At 45.4% G+C, this 10,175-nt stretch overlaps 1 long non-coding RNA gene across 2 annotated transcripts; it reads right to left on the reverse strand.

Moving 5' to 3' along the window:
• Window positions 1–4,682: 4,682 nt before the first annotated feature.
• Window positions 4,683–8,795, reverse strand: LOC113100021 (uncharacterized). Of its 2 annotated transcripts, XR_003289555.1 has the most exons (4): window positions 8,209–8,795; window positions 7,672–7,715; window positions 7,457–7,516; window positions 4,683–5,018 (listed from the first exon to the last, which is right to left on the reverse strand). It is a non-coding gene; the product is annotated as an uncharacterized LOC113100021 (long non-coding RNA). The 2 variants fall into 2 exon arrangements; XR_003289554.1 differs by lacking the exon at window positions 4,683–5,018 and having other exon boundaries at window positions 7,287–7,516.
• Between the last annotated feature and the right edge of the window lie 1,380 nt (window positions 8,796–10,175).

Raw genomic sequence — 10,175 nt, forward strand, 5'->3', positions numbered from 1 at the left:
ATATATGTTGCATATTCATCATTTATGGTCTACCTTCCTGTTCCTGCACACGTGAATTATTATTTTTTTTATTTAAAGGATCTGATAAGAATATTTGATTTCAAGCACAAATTAATATATGTCATTGACCTTGGTTTGCAATGGCCACCAAAACATCTGATTCTGATGTTGAATCAATTGAATAGATTTTGAGAGATTAAATTAGACACAAACACAAGTTTTAACCCTTATGATACTGGATATTAATAATGATAACAGGTTAAAAATGAACATTAATAATATTTATTTAAAATATTTCATTCAAAGACTAGGTTTTTGAATTAATACTTACTGCTCATATGAGAGCATACCGTAATTACATTAATGTCAAACATAGCATTTATACAGCAATTAAGTAAATTCTTGAAAATGTTTGTAATCCCACCCTAACAAATACCTCAAGAAGGGCCTTCTTGACCTCATCATCAGGTATGTCCTCAATGGGGGCCTCAATTGTCTTTACTTTACCAATTAAGTAAAGGAAGAAGTTTGGGGAAAGACAAGAAGGCCCTGGACCGCCATGGACATTGGACACTGCAATCATTCTTCCAATGTGGAAATATTCGCCGTCTTCTGCAGCTAAAAATGCCAATATAGCAATGTTAGGACACACTGATTTACTGTCACAGTGTCTGGGTTGTTGTTCCCTGGGGTTCCACTAGATGTCCTTCTTGCTCACGGTGTCTGTCACCAGATCACTTCCTCCTCCCTTATTTGGTCACCTTCCTCCTTGTTGTGTAATTGATTGTCCCCCACCATTCTCTTGTTCCCTCATTATCCTTCTGTCTATTTATACCCAGTCTGTCTTAGTCTGTGTTACGGAGTCCTTGTTTATATGTTACAATTATTCATGCCCGTCATTCTTATCTTGCCTTGCCTTGCCTTGCCTTGCCTTGCCTTGCCTTGCCTTGCCTTGCCTTGCCTTGCCTTGCCTTGCGTTCGTGTCTTGTTTGTGTTTTGATCTTCTGGTTTTGACCCTGCCTGGACTGTTTACTCTCTTGGATTACCCTTATAATAAACGACGTACCTGCAATTGGTTCCTTCTCCTGTGTTTTCTATAACACATAACGTGACAGAAGGACTCCGTCTACTAGGAACCAGCGGTATGTCTGCTCATGCCTCATCCCCAGCCACAGAGCGGGACAGAGGCGGTTTTGAGGGAACTCGCCTGGTGGTTTTCCGGGGGACCAGGGGAGGTCGCCGAGGAGGGAGTGGTCGAGAGGAGATTCAGCACCACTCTCAACCATGGCATCCCTTCGACCCGGGGCTCATGTGGGATGGATCAGAGCCACCCTCTCACCACGGCGGACGGAGAGGTGAGAGGAAGCGCACGCCCGCCATGGTAGCGCCACAACCCAAGATGGCCGCCAGCCCAGCGCCACAGCACCAAGTGGTCGCTAGCCCAGTACCACAACACAAGATGGCCGCCAGCTCCGCACCACAGCACAAGATAGCCGCCAACCCTGCGCCGCTGCGGTGCATGGCCACCAAACTCACATCACGAGGCAAGATGGAAGCCAGCCTCACACCACAGTACCCGATGGCCACCAGCTCAGCGCCGACGCCCAAGATGGCCGCTGACTCATTCTTGGATTATTTCGCTACGCTATCAAGGATCCTAGAAGTTCCCAAGACGGTTCACGTCATGGCTGCTGAGCCAGCGCCTCAGCACAAGATGGCCGTCAACCCAGTGCCACAGCTCAAGATGGCCACCAACCCAGCGCCACAGCACAAGATGGCTGCTGAGCCAGCGCCTCAGCACAAAATGGCCACCAGCCCAGCGCCACAGCACAAGATGGTTGCTGAGCCAGCGCCTCAGCACAAGATGGCCGCCAGCCCAGCACCACAGCACAAGATGGCCGCCAGCTTAGAGCCACAGCACAAGATGGCCGCCTGCCCAGTGCCACAGCACAAGATGGCCGACTCAACGCCTGAGTCGCCAGTCCAGGTGCCACCGACTCGCCATCATAGAGGACGGAGGACGAGGAGACGGGCGCTTACCGTTCCTCAAGGCCTGGAGAACGTTCCCGAGCGGGCCGCTGTTGTCCAGAAGGACGTTCCCGAGTGGGCCGCTGCCGTCCAGGAGCACAATCCCGAGCGGACCGCTGCCGTCCCCGAGGCGGTGCCCGAGGCGGTGCCCGATGCTTTTCCGGTGACCGAGGTGGTGTCCGATGCCGAGACGGGGTCCGAGGCTGTTCTTGAGGCCGAGGTGGTGCCTGATGCCGAGGCGGTACCCAATGCTGTTCCAGAGGTCGAGGTGGTGCCCGATGCGGTGTCCGATGCTGTTCTGGAGGCCGAGACGGTGACCGATGCTGTTCTGGAGGCCGAGAAGGTGACCGATGCTGTTCCGAAGGCCGAAGTGGTGCTCGATACCGAGGCGGTGCCTGAGGCTGTTCCCGATGCAGTGTCCGAGGTCGCTCCCGATGCCTTGACCGAGGCGGTGCCCGAGACCGTTCCAGAGACAGTGCCCGAAGCCAAGGCACCTCGGGTCTTCACAGACAGTCTAGAGTCTAGTCAGATTCCCGTGGACTCTCCGGAGTCGGGTCAGGTTCCGGTGGACTCTCCGGAGTCAGGTCAGGTTCCGGTGGACTCTCCGGAGTCAGGTCAGGTTCCGGTGGACTCTCCGGAGTCAGGTCAGGTTCCGGTGGACTCTCCGGAGTCGAGTCAGGTTCCGCTGGACTCTCCGGAGTCGAGTCAGGTTCCGGTGGACTCTCTGGAGTCGAGTCATGATCCGGTGGACTCTCCGGAGTCGAGTCAGGTACCGGTGGACTCTCCGGAGTCGAGTCATGTTCTAGTGGACTCTCCGGAGTCGAGTCAGACTCCCGTGGACTCTCCGGAGTCGGGTCAGGTTCCGGTGGACTCTCCAGAGTCGAGTCATGATCCAGTGGACTCTCCGGAGTCGAGTCAGATACCGGTGGACTCTCCGGAGTCGAGTCATGTTCCCATGGACTCTCAGGAGTCGAGTCAGGTACCGGTGGACTCTCAGGAGTCGAGTCAGGTTCCCGTAGACTCTCCGGAGTCGAGTCATGTTCCCGTGGACTCTCAGGAGTCGAGTCAGGTTCCGGTGGACTCTCAGGAGTCGAGTCAGGTACCGGTGGACTCTCAGGAGTCGAGTCAGGTTCCCGTAGACTCTCAGGAGTCGAGTCATCTTCCCGTGGACTCTCAGGAGTCGAGTCAGGTTCCGGTGGACTCTCAGGAGTCGAGTCAGGTTCCGGTGGACTCTCAGGAGTCGAGTCAGGTGCCGGTGGACCCTCCGGAGCCGAGTCAGGAGTACGATGATCCTCCGGAGCCGAGTCAGGAGTACGATGATCCTCCGGAGCCAGGGCTAGTCACCGCTGACTCTCCAGAGTCAGGTCAAGTCATCGATCTTCTGGAGTCCAGTAAAGACACCAGGGGGTTACCGGAGTTTCGTAGTCCCGTTGGTACGGCCGCACAGAGGTCAGCTCCGCCTTGGGGGGCTCTCGTCCTGACCACATGGCTGTGGTGGTCTTCTGCTTGGACCTGGGGGGCCCTCGCCCTGACCACATGGTTTTGGTGGTCTTCGGCTCCGCCCTGGTGGACTCCGGCCTCGACCACAAAGATGTGGTGGTCATCCGCTCCGCCCTGGGGGACTCTGGCGACGACCACAAGGACTTGGTGGTCATCCGCTCCGCCCTGGGGGACTCTGGCGGCGACCACGAGGACGTGGTGGTCTTCTGCTCCGCCCTGGAGGGCTTCCGCCCTGACCACACAGTTGTGGTGGTCTTCTGCTCCGCCCTGGAGGGCTTCCGCCCTGACCACACAGTTGTGGTGGTCTTCCGCTCCGCCCTGGGGGACTCTGGCGGCGACCACGAGGACGTGGTGGTCTTCTGCTCCGCCCTGGAGGGCTTCCGCCCTGACCACACAGTTGTGGTGGTCCTCTGCTCCACCCTGGTGGGCGCCTCAACATGCCCTCCTTGGACTTTGTTTGGTGTTCTTGGTTTCTGTTTTGTTTCTGTCTGTTCCCCTAAGTTAGTCTTGCCCTCCGTCCCTCCCCCTGAACCTCCTCCGGTCCTCCTCCCTCCTGGTCTCCCTGTTTTATGTTTGCATTTCTGGTGTTTGTTCCCCATGTTTTTCTTTTTCGGCCCTCCGTCCCTCCCCCTGAGCCTCCACCTGTCCGCCTCCCTCCTGGTCTCTGTGTTGTGTCTTGTCATGGAGCGTCTGGGAGCCGCTCCGTAGTGGGGGGGTACTGTCACAGTGTCTGGGTTGTTGTTCCCTGGGGTTCCACTAGATGTCCTTCTTGCTCACGGTGTCTGTCACCAGATCACTTCCTCCTCCCTTATTTGGTCACCTTCCTCCTTGTTGTGTAATTGATTGTCCCCCACCATTCTCTTGTTCCCTCATTATCCTTCTGTCTATTTATACCCAGTCTGTCTTAGTCTGTGTTACGGAGTCCTTGTTTATATGTTACAATTATTCATGCCCGTCATTCTTATCTTGCCTTGCCTTGCCTTGCCTTGCCTTGCCTTGCGTTCGTGTCTTGTTTGTGTTTTGATCTTCTGGTTTTGACCCTGCCTGGACTGTTTACTCTCTTGGATTACCCTTATAATAAACGACGTACCTGCAATTGGTTCCTTCTCCTGTGTTTTCTATAACACATAACGTGACATTTACAACATCATAAAAACTTCACAAAAATGATTACCTTTACTATCAAATGAGAGGTATTTGGCATTGTCTTTGGCTTCAAATCCTCTCCTTGTTTTGATGGTGTCCATCAACAGAGTCAGAAATTCTGGAGTAGCCCCCCACTGTCTAAAGCTTCTTCCATCAGCCCAGCATCATCTGTGAATTTCACCATTAAGCTGCAGGTGGGGTCAAACCAGGATCTCCTGAAACCTCTTCAGGCACCATCCCAGACATTCGCCCGGTTAATGTTAAATCTGCTACAGGATGTTTTGTTAAGATTATGTGACAGATTTGACACTATGTCGGCAGCTGTCAGCCCATCAGGTCCATCACTGTAAAATAATAATAATAAAAAACAGTCCACAAACAGCATGAGACTATTCCCAAATGGAAAAACCTATATAAACATATGTTTCAATATAGGTTTTGATATAGGTTTTTAATATATGTGACATATATACAATTGCCCGTTTTCCTATATGTACATATATACACACATATATTTACACATATATGTACACATATATATGTGCATACATATACCTATATAGGTACATATATGCACGTATATATGCACCTATATGTTCACCTATAATAGTAAAATTAAAATCCAAAACTGCTAGGCAACATAAATAAAAGTCCAAAATGTAGAAATGTACATTATTTATTTACTCAAGCTCAATCAAATAGTACAAAACAAAAAATATAGTACAAGAACAAAAATAAGACAAAAAACCTGCTAGGCAACATAAATATAAGTAAAAAATATAGAAATGTACATTATGTATTTACAAGAACAATCAAATAGTACAAGAACAAAAATAATACAAAAAACTGAACAGAAAAAACATATGATCTTGTTGCTCTTCTCAGCTTCGTGAGCTTCGAATGAATAGATGTCTATCTGCCCTCGGCTGGCTGCCGGCCATTTCTTCAATGTAGTATCTAGAGAAGACAAAAATAAGAAGACATTATTATTATTATACTACAGTGCTTCATCAGGAACCCAAAGTGCTTACAGTACATCTGCGATTGGACACACATTTTGGATAAAGGGCTGATCATAATAAAAAGTGTGTCATGTAAACACGTCAGTTGGATGATTCTGATTGTATTCTGTTAAATCTGAAAGAAATTCTGATCGGAAACATCACCCCCTCCCCCCTTTTTATTTTTAGCGGCATCGTTCTTTCATATGCACATGTCCGTCACGGGGACTGCACGTCATTTATGCACGTCATGATTTGACTATTTGTTTCCATGAAAACTGATTCAGATTAATCCCTAAAATATTTAATCTGATGTAAGAAACTTTGCACATGTAAACATATCTACTTGTCAATGGGCTGCACTTTTATAGCATTTTTCTGCACCCAACAGTACCTAAAATACTTTACAATGGCCTCCCATTGACCCATTCACACACACACTCCACCGGCGAGCTGCCATGCAAGGTTTACCCGAAGAGCAATAAGATATGCATTAAATCAAGCAAATCAATTACCGGTATAGACAAAATAAGGCACAAACACAGGACAGAGGGGATTAAGGGTGAAGGAGGATGAATATGATTATTTATTAACACTTCAGACGACAACAACTAGTGCTATGAGGTATTTGCAACACGTAGGGGTGGTTTCCCGGACAGGGATTCGACTAGTCATAGACTAAAATAAATGTAAGAGCTGTCCAAACTGAAAAATCTTGCACTAACGTATCTTAAAATACATCAGTAACCCTTTGTTTTGCCTCAAAATGTACACAAGTAATGTTTTTAGAAAGGCATGCTTGTTAAAACTATGTATATTTCCTAATTAAACTAAGGCCTAGTCCTGGTTTAAGATAACCCTGTCCGGGAAACCACCCCTATATGTTCTACAAAATAGAGGACTTCACACCTTACAGTGCAATACACCAGAAATGTGTCTTTAGAAGAGGAAAGGTAGGATCAAGAAGTAAGCAAGCGATGAATTAGTATTATAGGTCCTAAGCAGATACAGTAACAATAATGGGTGCACCACCTTTTGCAGTCTCCATTGATGCCTAATAAACATTGATACAAGTAGGCTATGGTTAAAGTGGTGAACTTATAAATTCTTAAAAGATGTGTTTTCCCTTCTCAACGCATTATGCATTTACTCACCAATAATGGCTGCCTTTTTAATTTTGTCAAGGGCAACCAGCTGCTCCCCATCCGCTCTGGTTAAGATTCCCACCTTAAAGTTATATTTCAAAATTATTATGAAAGGGGGTTAAAATGAAGGTGGAGAAAGCAAGAGTTTTTTATTAAGCGATGGTATGCCTGCACACAAACATAATTTATTCCACAGAGTATGACTGACTTTTTTATGCATATGGGGCAAGTAAATTACATATTACCACTACTATCCGAAGATAAAAATCCCTATAGCTCAGTTGGAGCCTTAAGTAAAATAAGTACAGAAAAATCTGAGTCATAAAAGTGTTACACACACCTGTGGTGTCTCTCGAAAGTACTGTGTCACCATGGGACTCTCTTTAAAGGGCTCAGTCTCCTCTCTGGAGTCTTAGAGAAGAAAGAAACATAGTAAAACTCTTCAACAATTTTTATTCGTCCCAGCAAGCCACTATAGATTCTTATTTACAGGGGGAGCTTGGAAAACATTAAACATGTCAATAAATTAAAGTTACATGCAAAAGTAATCAGCCAAACATCATAAAAATCCATATAGATCTGTTTGAGTAACAAGTAAACTAAATAAATAAATCAAAATGTAAGGGGGTTACTCACCGGTTGCACTTCTCCAAAAGTCGAGGAGGAATCAAGATCCTCCACAGGAGTCCTTCCAGTCTTGTTAATACAGGACAAATACTTATTTTCTACAATAAATTAAAGTGCAAATACATCAAATAATTAACACTATCAATCAGCCCAACATCACAAGTCTCTACAGCTCTGCTTGAAAAACAATTTTATAAAAAGCAATGAAAATCAGAGGAACTTACCTTTTGAGCAATAATGGCGAGGTCACTTTTCATTTGAGGGATTTCTAGAAAGAGGTTATATAAAGAAAAACAATAATTACAATCACAGGATCAAAACAGCACCCAGCAACTCCGTGCCCTTACTCTTCGAAAGACATTTCCTGCAGCTGTGAATGCAAGCTACAACCCTCCAAAGCCCATTGATACGGCTCTGCAGAGGAAACCTGGTTGTGAACGCAATTTTCTTTCTCCAATTTCTCCCAAATTCAAATTCCACAGGGTTTTTTTTTTCTGGATCCAATTGCCTTCTTGAGCCACTGAAGGCAGAGAAGCATCATTTATTCTCATGACCTGTATCTTCTCTAGGCCATGGCTTTTGTTAACCCTCTACGAATTCCTCCAGAAAGAGACAAATAAATATAATTCTAATTTGAATCTTATCAATGGCTAGATGTGCACCCACACTACCACACCAGCTAACAACATAGCATTTATTTTGCCAAACACATGTATCCATCTCCAGAAATAACCCTGCTAATAAATATTAGGAATACTTACGATTGATGATAATGTCATTCAGACGTGCATTTTCATTTTTAAGAGAATGGACTTCATTTCTCAACTTTGGTTGAGTTTCCTTCTCTCCCACATCTGTTCGTCCAGGTGTTTTCTAAATTCAGCAGCTGTCTACGAGAAAGAGACAGAGAGAAGAACAACAGCTAATTGTTATATAACTTCTTTTGTAAAAGGTTGATTCTGATTGGCTGGGAGGATGTTACGAGAGGTGTAAGAGGAAGGTGACAAGAAGTCTAGGGCAGAAATCCCTCCACTTGGCGATATGTAACTGTTGTCCGGCCTCCTGGTGGTTATTCCCTACTTAAAGGAAAGCTACACCGTTTTTATTTTTTATTTTTACTATGTTCTTACCTCAACTTAGACGAAATTATAAACCCCTGTCTATTTTCAATGCGTGCAGTGCATCGTGAATGTGTTAGCATTTAGTCTAGACCATTCATTCCTTAGGATCCACACAGGGATGAATTTAGAAGTCACCAAACACTTCCATGTTTTCCCTATTTAAAGATTGTTACATGAGTAGTTACACCAGTAAGTATAGGGGCACAAAATAAAACGTGGGGATTTTTTTAAGCGGATAAAAATGAGAACTATATTGTATGGCGGAAGAGCACTTAGTTTGCAGCACTTCGACCTCTGGCGCAGTAACATCATCACTCCTGTGAACTCCCCCCTCTCATTCAAACTCATTGAGAGGAAGAGTGATGTTGTTACTGCGCCAGAGGTTGAAATGCATTTGTCCTTTAAAACATGAAACTTCCACATCTTGTATTTCATGTAATGTATGTATGTAATACACCACACACTGGATGTCATCATTTAGGCTATCTTTTTCTTAGAGGGTGGTACTATGTCCTCTTCATCCCCAATACGCTCCTCCTCTTCGCTGGCCCGCTGGAAGGGAGAGAGAAAGAGAGAGAGAAGACAAAGTTGCCTACTGTGCTGGTGTCATACCTTGTAACAGCTACTGGTAATGCACTTTATTATAAAAGTCTTACTTATCTTTACTGTATTGTACGGAGCCCCGCACGTCACCTGTAGGAGAAAAAAAATCAATCCGTGGCGACGGTTTTGCAATCTGTCCCCTCAGTTTATAAACCGTACCAGGCCCGGATTGGCTAATCGGGAGCACCGGGAAAATTCCCGGTGGGCCGTTATGTTTTTTTGGCTGCGAGGGCTGTTGTTGTGAACTAAAGTGGGCCGGTCTAAGGCATGAAACTCCAGGGCTGAAAATGAGTCCCAATCCGGCCCTGAACCGTACTCACGAATTCATAAACTGTTCCCTCGGTTTAACAAATCGTGACCACGAATTTCCAATCTAATCTGCCAATTCAATAATATCCCGATACTTGTGTGCTGATTCAATATATATTTATAATTCTATATATAATTGAGTATTGTGATTATAGTTATATAACTTGCAATTTGTGACTTATCCAAATTGTCTATCAAATTATTTGTTTGTCTACACTACAGTTACATTTATTTTATTTTTTTTGGGGGGGGGGGGGCTAATAGCAAGGATGCATAAAATTGAATACCAGTGGTAGAGAAGACTTTTGTAACTTGCAAAAGATTACCTTTTTTTTCAATGTTTTGAACTTTGTGTTTATAAAATAATCATGAAGAAAAAATTTGACTCTCCAGAAATGCTAAGTTTTCTTCCCCATCATTTCTAATATGGGTGTGTTTCCCTAAAACCAACTGTGGTCACAAGTTCCTTCATTACCAATAGAGTTCAGTGGAACTAACAACCGTAGTAAGATAACTGCAGATGTGATTCACATCATGTATGTCATGAGCAGATGTACACTTTGATCATAGCGGCAGTAATGTGATTAGGTGCATGTAAATGCACTGATTTGTGATAATCAGCAATGTTTCCCGATCAGCAAATCAGTACATGAAAAAGATCATGTGACACTGAAGACTGGAGTAAAGTTACTGAA

Source organism: Carassius auratus, unplaced genomic scaffold, assembly GCF_003368295.1.
Source record: "Carassius auratus strain Wakin unplaced genomic scaffold, ASM336829v1 scaf_tig00217103, whole genome shotgun sequence".
Taxonomy (NCBI): Eukaryota; Metazoa; Chordata; class Actinopteri; order Cypriniformes; family Cyprinidae; genus Carassius; species Carassius auratus.